Source organism: Capra hircus (genome assembly GCF_001704415.2).
Source record: "Capra hircus breed San Clemente chromosome X unlocalized genomic scaffold, ASM170441v1, whole genome shotgun sequence".
Classification (NCBI taxonomy): domain Eukaryota; kingdom Metazoa; phylum Chordata; class Mammalia; order Artiodactyla; family Bovidae; genus Capra; species Capra hircus.
In genome coordinates, this window is record NW_017189516.1 from 21,378,166 (window position 1) to 21,390,570 (window position 12,405).

General features: G+C 42.9%; 1 protein-coding gene across 1 annotated transcript in view; it reads right to left on the reverse strand.

Moving 5' to 3' along the window:
- The window catches only part of MSN (moesin), an 81,252-nt gene that overhangs the window by 42,706 nt on the left and 26,141 nt on the right, over nt 1-12,405 (reverse strand). The window lies entirely within an intron of this gene.

Genomic DNA, 12,405 nt, shown 5'->3' on the forward strand with positions numbered 1-12,405 from the left:
CCCTGGAGGAGGCTTTGGTTGACTAGGGAGGGAGCTGGAGTAATCTGCTTGATCAAGCTGAAAAATCTGCGGTAACCTCCCACTTTCACAGAAAAGGACAGGAAGGGTGACCAGCTAACCATGGGGGCATTTTCCACACTGGAGGATCCATGTCTACAGAAAGATGGTGATGGCCCAAAGTATTTCTGGAAAAATGAATTTTCTGAGGAAATACAAATTGGCAACTTCTATATTTGGAAACAAAGAAAGCATGCCAATGCTCTTCCTTGATCAATGAACCAAGAGATGCAAAGCTACAGTAAATTTTTTAAAAGGATCCCAAATATCACTGAAGTTTCACTACACATGGATTTTAGGTGCCAGTATAAACATTTCTGCTAAAGCAACGTGATTTACATAGGGTCTTAATGGGCCTAGAGTGCTTTGGCCACTGGGTAAAAGAAAATGACTTCAGGCCAATAGGAACAGTTCTCCCAACAAGATCAGAGGAAGAAATGGAGAGAGGATACCAGACTGAGCCCATTCATTGTTCAATTTCCCTTCACTCCTCTTTAACCAGCTGACACCCTGACTCCTCTTCTTCTTCCTTTCCCAGACTATAAGTAGCAAAGAATGTGGCTGAACATTCCATCTGAATGTTCAGGGAGGGCCTCCTCATTCATACAGGGTGAGAAATCAGAAGGCAGAGGCCATTCCACAGCGCTGCCTCACTAACTGCAGACCTCCAGTGAGTATAATACCAAGTTAGGTTTATATGGGAGAACTTGGTCAATTACCCCTAAACAAATCATCCCCAGTCCCAACCAGCCTGCTGCTTTCTTATACCTAATCTTGCAGCCCAATCTAACTCTAGCATTCATCAAGGAACAAGATTTATCCTTATAGAAACACCAACTCAGCACCCATTTCCAGTGGATGTGTTAAAGGCTGAAAAGTGTCATCTGGTGTCATACCTGCCCTGGGGTACCTCTGTTTGTAGCCACGGTCTTCACTTTTGTTACACTCACCTTCCTGAAAGCAGAGTTATAGAGAGCCCAAGTAATGCCCTTGAGTTCTGTGCATCTATGACTGTTTTAGAAAAGTTTTAGGGAACAGTGAGGGGAACAGTCAGTAACAGAACAGAGACATGACATCCAGCTTATTAGTTATGGTTCCTACACAGTTAACATAACTTCTCTAAAAGGTGGCTTTGTATTTTTTGAGTTGATAAAGCCACATCTTGCCCTCCAAACCACAAGCTCAGCTACTAATTTACTAAGACTAGCAGAAACTGTTTAACTTTATCCAACCAACAATACCAGGTTTTTTAGCACCCCTACCACCAGAAACTTACAAATTTTGTACCCCCTAATGCTAAGGTGAGCATGCATGAAACCACTTACTCCAAACACATACATACATCAGAGTTCTTCAGCTAGAGTAAGAAGCACCCCTACCCTAACTTTGGTTTACTTTCTTTGGATAGCAGCAGGGAAAAGGCCCATTACAATCTCTACAGAAATTACCCAGCAGCCTCCCAGGCAATAGATGATGTTCCATAATCCAAACTGAGCCCAAAACTTTACCTATAATTCTAATAAGGCCTAGAAAAGTAAAAAGGGCCAACTCTTACTTACCTCAGGTGTTTCAGAAAGGACCTCCACTCCCGACAGTCACATATATACACATGCTCGTTCCACACACCACTAAGTTATAAGACACCCAGCATGGACCAGGTCATGAGATGATGATTCTAAAGTTTGTACATGTACATATGTGAAAGTAAATGAGCAAGCATGTGAGAGTAATTCTTATAGAGGAGGGATTGCAAGTAAATGAGGAATTACCATGTTGGACAGGGCTTCTCAGGCGGCTCAGTGGTAAAGAATCCACCTGCCAATACAGGAGACACAGGAGATGTGGGTTTGATGCCTGGGTTGGGAAGATGGGCTAGAGGAGGAAATGGCAACCCACTCCAGTATTCTTGCCTGGAAAGTCCCATGGACAGAGAAGCTTGGCAGGCTACACTCCATGGCATCACAAAGAGTCAGACATGACAGTGACTGAGTATGAGTATGTACCACATACTCTTGTACAGCAAGAGCAGTGAGAGAAGTAATCAGAGGGAACTGTGGAAACATAAAGGGGACCCAGGCTATAATGGAGAAGGCAGAAGAGCAGGTTTTTAGAGAAAGAGCAGACCTGTCCTGAATGATAAAAATATTTTCACAGGGAAAATATTTTAAAGGGAAAGGGAAGCTCAAGGCATTCCAGGTAGACAAATAGCCTGTACAAGGACACAGAGGAAAGAAACACGATGTAGGTCCTTCAAACGCCACAGGAAAATTTCCAATTTGTGAAATCCCTCCCAAAAGTACAAAGTTAAGGGTCAAGGCCTCTTTGCCCAGCTCCCCGACCTTCTTGCCAGAAACTATCAGAAGAGAATACACTAGAGACCTTTTCACAGTATTGAACAGCAGTTCATCAGATGTGGGGAGGGGTGTGCCACAATCAGAGACAGAAATCCCTGAAGACAAAGCCAGACAAGAGGGCATAATATACAAGATATATGTTGGAAGCTGGCTTTTTTTCCTGCACAGTCCCACTAAGGTTCCAACTTAGCTTAATGAGGACTCCCTACCCTAGCTTCCACAAACCTCAGGGGAACCACACTCCAGATCTTGAGAGATCCCATTACAACCCACTTTCAGTCCACATAGAAAGCCTGTCTATTCACAGGCATATCTGGAAGGGTGACCACACTAAGACCTCCCCCTGCACCTTACCACACACACACACACACACACACACACACACACACACACACACACAGGAAGTGAAAGCTACCAGCACAGCAAGGGCTGGGGTGGGCCTAAGATATGGCTGCCTGGCTTCTGCAAAGGGGCAGGGACCCACAAACTGTTTTGCCTTCTTGAGTAAGGGTTCCTCTAACCATTTTCCCCTCTGCACATTCTCTCTTTTACCCATCCCACAACCATCCTATCTAACCTGGGTCTCATAATACCTCTTCTCCTTTACCCTACTCCCTCATATTGGGACTTTCAAGGCTCCCCAGAGCTGGGGTTCTCTGCAGAGCAAAAGATATACCCACATAAATTCTTATACTGTTTCCCCTCAACAGGCTGCAGTGAAAGATAGTACAGTGCAGGGAGCACATTTACAAATTAGAGGAAAAGCCTAAACTAGGGTCCTAAAATTATTTTATCTCAAATACTTAAAGAGTAAAATACAATGAAATAAATTAAGAGAAATAGGGCTTTTATCAAGCACCTTCAATATGCCAGACATCCTGCATGAGCTCTTTTCTCTCTCCTAAATTCCAAGGAAGTGGGTATCATTTTTATCTCCATTTTAAAGATGAAAGACTTCACTGGTGGTACAGTGGCTAAAAATGCAAGGGACATGGGTTTGATCCCAGGTCCAGGAAGATTTCACTTGCCACAGAGCAACTAAGCCCATGGGCCACAACGACTGAGCCTGGGCTCTAGAGCCCATGTGCTGCAACTACTGAAGCCTACACACCTAGAGCTTGTGCTCCACAACAACAGAAGCCACTGCAATGAGAAACCTGTGCATCCCATTTGTCCCAACAAGAGAAAACCCCTGAACAGCAATGAAGACCCATCACAACCAAAAATAAATAAATAAAATTATTTTAAAAATAAAGATGGAAAACTAAAATTCAGAAGGCTAAATACCTTACTCAAGGTCATGCAGCTATAAATAATGGTTGAAAATATTTCTATACAATTAGCACACTTAATTTATCTTATGGTTACTATCCTCCTTTTTCAAGTCACCTTGAACAATACTGACCAGACACCCTCCCAAAGAAGTCATGAGAAAAACATGAGGCAACTCAACTTGGAATGCTCACCATTAACTGTCACCTTAAAACCATTTAAGCTAACCTCATTCACTGACTATTCACAAATATGCTCTAGTCCCTAAGAGTCAGAACATCTTTACACATTCCACAAGTCTTCTATACTGTTGGGTAGAGGTATAGGGCTTTGGGGACAGAAGGGAAGGAGAGAAGAGGAACAGCCCTGGTTACCCCTCAGGAAGCTCAATGGTTGAGCTGTCCAGGTCTAAAGGAGCATAGACAGGAGAACTACAATCCTAGGTGTGTTTGGAGAAGGGTAGGGGCAGCAAAAGAGAGAAGAGAAAACATTCTAAAGCAGATCTGGTGCAATACCTTATAATCCTGACTTTTCCAAGAGAATGATTCAGCCTTGGTACCATACTCTCTCCATTCCCAGGCACTTGGCAAGAATGGGCAAGGGTGCCCAAACAGGTATGTACCCACATAAACACACAAGAATTAACAAAATGCAAACCTCCAGAACGCTAGATGTAAGGGGTCCAGGTGGAGCTTAGAATGCCTCCCTGTCTGGATAAGAGCTACACTCTGATATCACCCCTACAACAGATAGTCTCAGTATCTTGCTCTAAAAGTACCCAGGATTCCTTCTGTTCAGGCATAGTCTGGAAAGAACACAATGGAGGCACCTTCTCAAAAAGTTATGTTTGATTTTAGGAGGCTAAGTAGCCAGGGATGAAGTAGGGGTGGGGGAGGAGCAGGAAGAGTTAGCCCCAGCTCCGGAATCCCGTCATATTCAACTTTGGACTTTTGTGATTTTGTTTTCAAATCTCTGTAATTACCATCAACAGGAGCTGCTTACTTATAAGATTTGTGGACATTTGAGATGAAAAGCTAAGTCTTTCACAGGAAGAAAGAGGTTGAGGAGAGCATCATTTGTCAGGTTCTTACACCTCCAAGAATACAATCCTAATTCTAACCCCTAGTGACTAAGACACTAAGTATACACCAGAAGGAGATACAGTGGTTTTGTTAGTTAGCATCCAACACAGAAGAGGCTAGCTACAAACATCTCAGTCATAAATCAAGAGAGCCAAAGGCCTACCATGTGCTTGGCTCAAGTATGAGTTTATAAGAAATTGGTGTATAATAAATTGGTAGTATAAAGTACTATGGGGTCGCAAACTGTTTCTATGGACCACATATGGTCTCTGTTGCATAGTTCTCTTTTTTTCTCTTTAACAATGTTTTTAAAATGTGAAGCCTATTCTGAAAAAAATCAGGCCTTACAGACAAGTTTGCTAATTGCTAGACTAGACTAGTAACTCCATTCACTATCTACAAGACCTCAAACCTGAACCAATAGCTCCTTCACATTCTACTTTCCATAGAAGATGGGCAGCAAGAGTCTTATTTGAAAATTAACCAAAGAAAACTGGACCAGATCATAATACACAGTAGCCTATTCCCTTCCTAAATAAGGGTATTGGTGGGGAGGGGAGATAATAAGCTTAGACTACAACCACCTATTTCTGAAAGGCTCATTCACATACCAGAAGGGCCCTGTGCCAAGCTGAACCCCCTCAATAACAGGCCCCAGACCAGGGGCTGAGTAAGTGATAGCTTGATCCCTAGGCCTATGGCTCAAACATCTGGTCTTGAAGAGCAAGAGGCATGTATGAAGAAGAAGGAGACCTTCCCAGCCAGCCTATTAAGGGCTCAAGAAACAAAGGGACATATGTGGCTTGCTTCCCTCCCTGTCCCCTTAGAAAATATTTGGAGAACAAAAGGAAATCAAGTTGGAGCTGCCAAACTCAGTGGGAGGGAAAGCTAAGAATGAAACTAATGCTAACCACAAAACTCCAAGGATAAAGACCTCCATTAGTGGCCAACATTGCAAACAAGCCTTTCTCCTCTGGACCTCTAGGTACTTCAGGGTCCAGTTAGCACTTCTCTCACAAGGAAGTGGTAAAAAGAAACCATTCCGGAATGTCCACCTTCTAACCTCCCACTCCATGCCGACTCCTCATATTTGCCCTCCCATAGGAAAACAAACAAACAAACATATATTTGAAAGTATGTGTACCCTAAAAGTCAACTAATACTAAGAACTGTGGGCTTTTGGATACAAGGGATGCCACTGACAGCCAATGTTCAGATACAGCCCTTTCCTCTTCACTAGCTTTCAGATTCCTCCCCCAGGAAATAGAAGGTTTCCAGAGAAACTAGCCTGACTCAAGGGAGGGAACAGGAGAAGAAATGCCTTCAAATCAATTCAGCAGCTACTGAGGACCTGCAAAGTGTGGGGCAGGGCACTACAGAATATGGAGATTAAGAGAATACAGAGATTCCGACAATCTCAGAGAATACACAGAATACAGAGCTTACAACAAGCCCCTATTTCAAAGGGTTCCTCATCTAGTAGTGAAAAAGTGTAATGAGTAGATTCCTCAGAATGCAGTGTGTGCTATATTTACCCAAAAGCTTCCAGTCACCATTCTCTTCAAATCAAAAGTTTCTTTGGAGGCTGGGGCAGTGAGAAAAGAAACCAAGATATTTGGAGGCTGGGGCAGGGAGAAAAGAAACCAAGATACCCTCAAAGTGCTGCCTTGTTCTCTACTGAGTACCTTCATGTGCTCCTTGAGAGACTAGGAACAAAGTCCTATTTCCTATCATAAAAGGAATTTATTCTTTAATTGAGGTACCACATACAAAACAATGGAAAATAATAAAAGACCAGACTGTGATATGGTGCCAGGGCTTATGACAGACAGAGCTTGGTATACTCTGAAAGTATAAGAGCAGCAAGGACTGGGAACTAGTCAGATGTAAAGGCTATCCAGCTTAAGCAGGAAGTGGAGAATCAGCAGTCTTCAGTTCCAAAGCACTTTACCTTGGACACAGGGCAGGGTCCCAGACCAGCACTTCTATTTGTAACTGAGGAATGAGGTTACCACGTCCTTGGGCTCTTACTCACCAACTCTCTGTAATGTTCCCACTAACTGAATGCCTTGCTGCCCACAGCATTACTCACTTTCCATCCTGTCCTATCCTTTCTCCCACACCACCACCAGTATGCACATGCCCAGATACTGAATTTGAGCTCTAAAGGGAGCTGCTTACCTCCCTGGGGTCCAGTTAGTTTTTTGAACCTCACCCCTTCCTCTAGTATTTGGAGCAGGTGGCATGGTGCATAACTCCTATCTCATCCAGGCCCCACAACCAAGTTTAGAGGATGCCTGAATGAGCTGTCTGGGTCACCTTTACTTCCAGCTACAAATGGAGTGGAAAGAGCCCTAGACAGTCTCAGCACAGCTCAGCTATATTTATGCTGTGTGGGCACCGGTATGGACCTCCATTTCTCAGGCTCAGTTTTCTCAGATGTAACATGGAGAGGCTTCAGAATTAGAATATCCTAGGGGAGCTCTTAAAAAAAATACTGATGCTCAAAGCCCTAAGCCAAGACCTGAGTTTACAACATGCTTCCACAAGCTGGCCAAGACCAACTAACTGTACAGGCAAGCTGGTCTTTCCCACTGGATCAGAAGGCTGGTTCCATGAAGAACTCAACACTCTACTATAAGGAAGGCAGCCCTAACAGTTAAACTCCACCTTCATTCTAGCCCTTAGGGCCACTAGGGTCATGAGTTCAAATTTCCCACTTTTCCTAAACTTGCTTCAAATCCACAAGGAAACAAACAAACAAACAAACAAAAAACTAAAATGTATCAACACTAGTAAATTCAACGTCACATGCTTTGACATTAAGCAAGCATTATGAATTTTCCTTCTTTTGAAGGATCAGCCCTATCTGCCATTACAAAACACATTTTTCCATTTGCTGCCAAGAACCTCACACTACACAATGGGGATGGTGACAAAAGAAAGCTGTTTCCACAGCCTTTGACTACTCTAGTGACATATTTCCTAGTGACAGTGTCACATTCCTGAGGGCTTACCAACTACTTGGGACCAGGAACTATACTAAACTGTATACCCCATGATATCATCCTACTGCCTGTTTCTGATGGGCTCCCTGAGAACTACCTTTCCAGAGCACCTCTTCCCTCCTTACCCAGATCAGGCCATGTCTGATTTCTGCCACCCTTGCCTGCCTAACCCTCCACCCAATTATATACTCCATAAGATTTCCAAAGCCTTTCTATGAAGGTTTCTCCTCTAAAGCCAGGTGTAGCTGATTACTCTCAACCTCTCAGAGCTAGTAGAATTGCCATTTGGACCAGTATCACACAGAATGAGAGCATATCTGATATGTGTGTCACAAACCCCCTACCCAAAGTGGAGCAGAACAGGAGCAATTACTGAGGGAATGTAACATCTCTGAATATATTACAACCTTTCAGAGCAGGAATGGCCCTCAGACATTAGTCAAACCAATTCTTTGTAGAATACACCATGGTCCAAAAAGGGCAAAGGCCTGGCCAATATTGCTCTGGGAAGCTAGCAGCAGAGCTCAGACCAAATTCCAGCTCTTCAACTCCAGAAGAGTGCTCTTTTCACAATTTCCCAATACATCTTCCACTCAACAAGTTGGACCAATGCTTGTGTTCCCACCAAGGTCCAAACAAGACCCTATGTTAGCTAGGCCTAAGCAATCCTCAAACAATTCTCACTTCCTAATAAGCAACATCTATGTGTCCAAGAGCAAAGCAAAAGTCATGTAAATTATTGGCCCAATCAGCTGGAAAGCTCGACCAGCCCTGAAGACAGTGGTCTGACATCAGCAAGAAGGGTGACAGAAACAAAACAAGTATACAAAACAAGTATCAGGCAAGGCCCCAAGCAGGCAGAACATGAACAAATATGACAGATGGACATCCACTCAGAGACCCCAACTACTGTAATTCTCTCTAAATTTTATTCTTCACTCATGATATTTTGTTGTTGTTGTTGTTGTTTAGTCACTAAGTCATGCCTGACTCTCTTGCAACCCCATGGACTGTAGCCCGCCAGGCTCCTCTGTCCATGGGATTCTCCAGACAAGAATACTGGAGTGGGTTGCCATGTCCTCCTTCAGGGGATCTTCCTGACCCAGGAATCGAACCCACATCTCTTGCATCTCCTGCATTAGTGGGCAGATTCTTTACCACTGAGCCACCAAGGAAGCCCCATGATATTTTAGGAGAGACTAAAGGGAATTTAGCAACTATTAGAACAGGGAAAGGGCCTAATTTAAAAATGCAACTTCTTTTCTAGCCTGAGAACTCTGGCTTAATCACGACTACGGCTTAAGTCAAGGCCTTTATGAAACAATACTCATTTCCCTGTTCTACACCCTCTACACCAGGCCGTCTAAAGTCAGTCTTCTGTCTCCCACTCAAGTCCTGTTTCCCTTATGCATTATCTGAGTGCTTTCTGCAGTCACTTAACCTCTCTGAGCCTCAGTTTCCCCATATAAAAAGCAAGGATAATCATTCGTAACTTACTAACTGGAGAAAGTTAATGAGTATCAAATGACAAAATAATTATAGTGGTAAAAAAATAATTATAGTGGTAAGAATGGTTTTGGCAACAACAATGCAGATCACAAATGTGAATAATTATCAGTATTTGCGTTAGGGGCTTTCATTCTTTTGGTCCATACATGGACTTAGTATAGCTAGGAACATTAAAAAGTAATTTCAGAACAATGCCAGCCAACATATAAAGGAATTCCTTCAATTCATATCTGATAAAGCTGTTTTAAACAGGGAATTACTTGGAAAGCAGACAGCTACTCCCTAAACTCAGCAGTAGCGATCTAACCACTTTACTTTAAGAATTTTTTTGGAAATATTTACATAACTATGTCTTGTTTGGACTATTACAAAAGCCAAGGGAGTTTGCATTCTCTGGGCTCATACGGCTTAGGTCAGGCAGTCCACACATAGCTAGGAGAAGAATGTTTTTGTTATGGATAGTTGAGATCTGATTATATGGCAATATGTCATTGGTCCCAAATGGTCTATAAATGATCTGTTCTACAGAAGTGAAGTTTTCCTGATAACTGAGGCTTACTCTTTTAAGGATCAGAACCATTCTTAATGGTGAAGTGAAAGTCTTTTATCCATTGACCACATTTTACTGCCTTTGTCAACAGAGGGTGTAAAAATACGATTTATGCTTCTCTGAGCACCAGAATCCTATATGCTTGCTTTTCTACAGAACTAACATTCATGGGCTTTTTAATGTTATCCAAGTTTTCCATCAACACCGAGGATTATCATCTCTACTTTATCAATGAAGATTGGTAGGTTCAAAGAGGTTAAGGGACTACCAAAAGGTCACATAACCAATAAATGTTGAAACCACAGATCTTCCTACAAGCCTGGAGTACAACAAATGCCTAAAGTACTTTGGATCCAAGCCTTCTTAAGTAGCCCAAGAAATTCTTTAAAATGTCATTCCCTTTCCCTTTTTAGAATATGACCTCAGACACTTGCTCTCCCTGCCCCAATCACTCAATTTGCAGGCAGCTTCCTGTTTGTCTAAAGGGGAAGACAATAATGCCTGCAGTGGCCTATAGTAGGCGTGGTCTAGTCAAGGTCAACCTCTGATGGCAGAACCGCCAGGATTGAAAGCTGGGCAAGCATAAGCTCTGCTCCACCCACTGTGAAAGTTTGGGAACTAAGAAGACAAGAGAAGGGTGGGGCATGTTATGTTCAGTTCAGTACAGTTCAGTCACTCAGTCGTGTCTGACTCTTTGCGACCCCATGAATCGCAGCACACCAGGCCTCACTGTCCATCACCATCTTCCGAGGTTAACTCAAACTAATGTCCATCGAGTCAGTGATGCCATCCAGCCATCTCATCCTCTGTCGGGCCCTTCTCCTCCAGCCCCCAATCCCTCCCAGCATCAGAGTCTTTTCCAATGAGTCAACTCTTCACATGAGATGGCCAAAGTACTGGAGTTTCAGCTTTAGCATCAGTCCTTCCAAAGAAATCCCAGGGCTGATCTCCTTCAGAATGGACTGGCTGGATTTCCTTGCAGTCCAAGGGACCCTCAAGAGTCTTCTCCAACATCACAGTTCAAAAGCATCAATTCTTCAGCACTCAGCTTTCTTCACAGTCCAAATCTCACATCCATACATGACTACTGGAAAAACCATAGCCTTGACTAGACGGACCTTAGTCGGCAAAATAATGTCTCTGCTTTTGAATATACTATCTACATTGGTCATAACTTTTCTTCCAAGGAGTAAGCGTCTTTTAATTTCATGGCTGCAGTCACCATCTGCAGTGATTTTGGAGCCCAAAAAATAAAGTCTGACACTGTTTCCACTGTTTCCCCATGTATTTCCCATGAAGTGATGGGACCGGGTACCATGATCTTCATTTTCTGAATGTTGAGCTTTAAGCCAACTTTTTTACCTCCTCTTTCACTTTCATCAAGAGGCTTTTTAGTTCCTCTTCACTTTCTGCCATAAGGGTGGTGTCATCTGCATATCTGAGGTTATTGATATTTCTCCCGGCAATCTTGATTCCAGCTTGTGTTTCTTCCAGTCCAGCATTTCTCATGGTGTACTGTGCATATAAGCTCAATAAGCAGGGTGACAATATACAGCCTTGATGTACTCCTTTTCCCATTTGGAACCAGTCTGTTCCATGCCCAGTTCTAACTGTTGCTTCCTGACCTGCATACTGATTTCTCAAGAGGCAGGTCAGGTGGTCTGGTATTCCCATATCTTGAAGGATTTTCCAGTTTATTGTGATCCACACAGTCAAAGGCTTTGGCACAGTCAATAAAGCAGAAGTAGATGTTTTTCTAGAACTCTCTTGCTTTTTCCATGATCCAGCATATGTTGGCAGTTTGATCTCTGGTTCCTCTGCCTTTTCTAACCAGCTTGAACATCTGGAAGTTCACGGTTCACGTATTGCTGAAGGCTGGCTTGGAGGATTTTGAGTATTACTTTACTAGTGTGTGAGATGAGTGCAATTGTGTGGTAGTTTGAGCATTCTTTGGCATTGCCTTTCTTTGGGAGTGGAATGAAAACTGACCTTTTTCAGTCTTGTGGCTACTGCTGAGTTTTCCAAATTTGCTGGCATATTGAGTGCAGCACTTTCACAGCATGATCTTCCAGGATTTGAAATAGCTCAACTGGAATTCCATCACTTCCACTAGCTTTGTTCGTAGTGATGCTTTCTCAGGCCCACTTAAGACTTCACATTCCAGGATGTCTGGCTCTAGGTGAGTGATCACACCACCATGATTATCTGGGTCGTGAAGATCTTTTTTTGTACAGTTTTCTGTGTATTCTTGCCACCTCTTCTTAATATCTTCTGCTTCTGTTAGGGCCACACCATTTCTGTCCTTTATTGAGCCCAACTTTGTATGAAATGTTCCCTTGGTATCTGTAATTTTCTTGAAGAGATCTCTAGTCTTTCCCAATCTGTTGTTTTCCTCTATTTCTTTGCATTAATCGCTGAAGAAGGCTTTCTTATCTCTTCTTGCTATTCTTTGGAACTCTGCATTCAGATGCTTACATATTTCCTTTTCTCCTTTGCTTTTCACTTCCCTTCTTTTCACAGCTATTTGTAAGGCCTCCCCAGACAGCCATTTTGCTTTTTTGCATTTCTTTTCC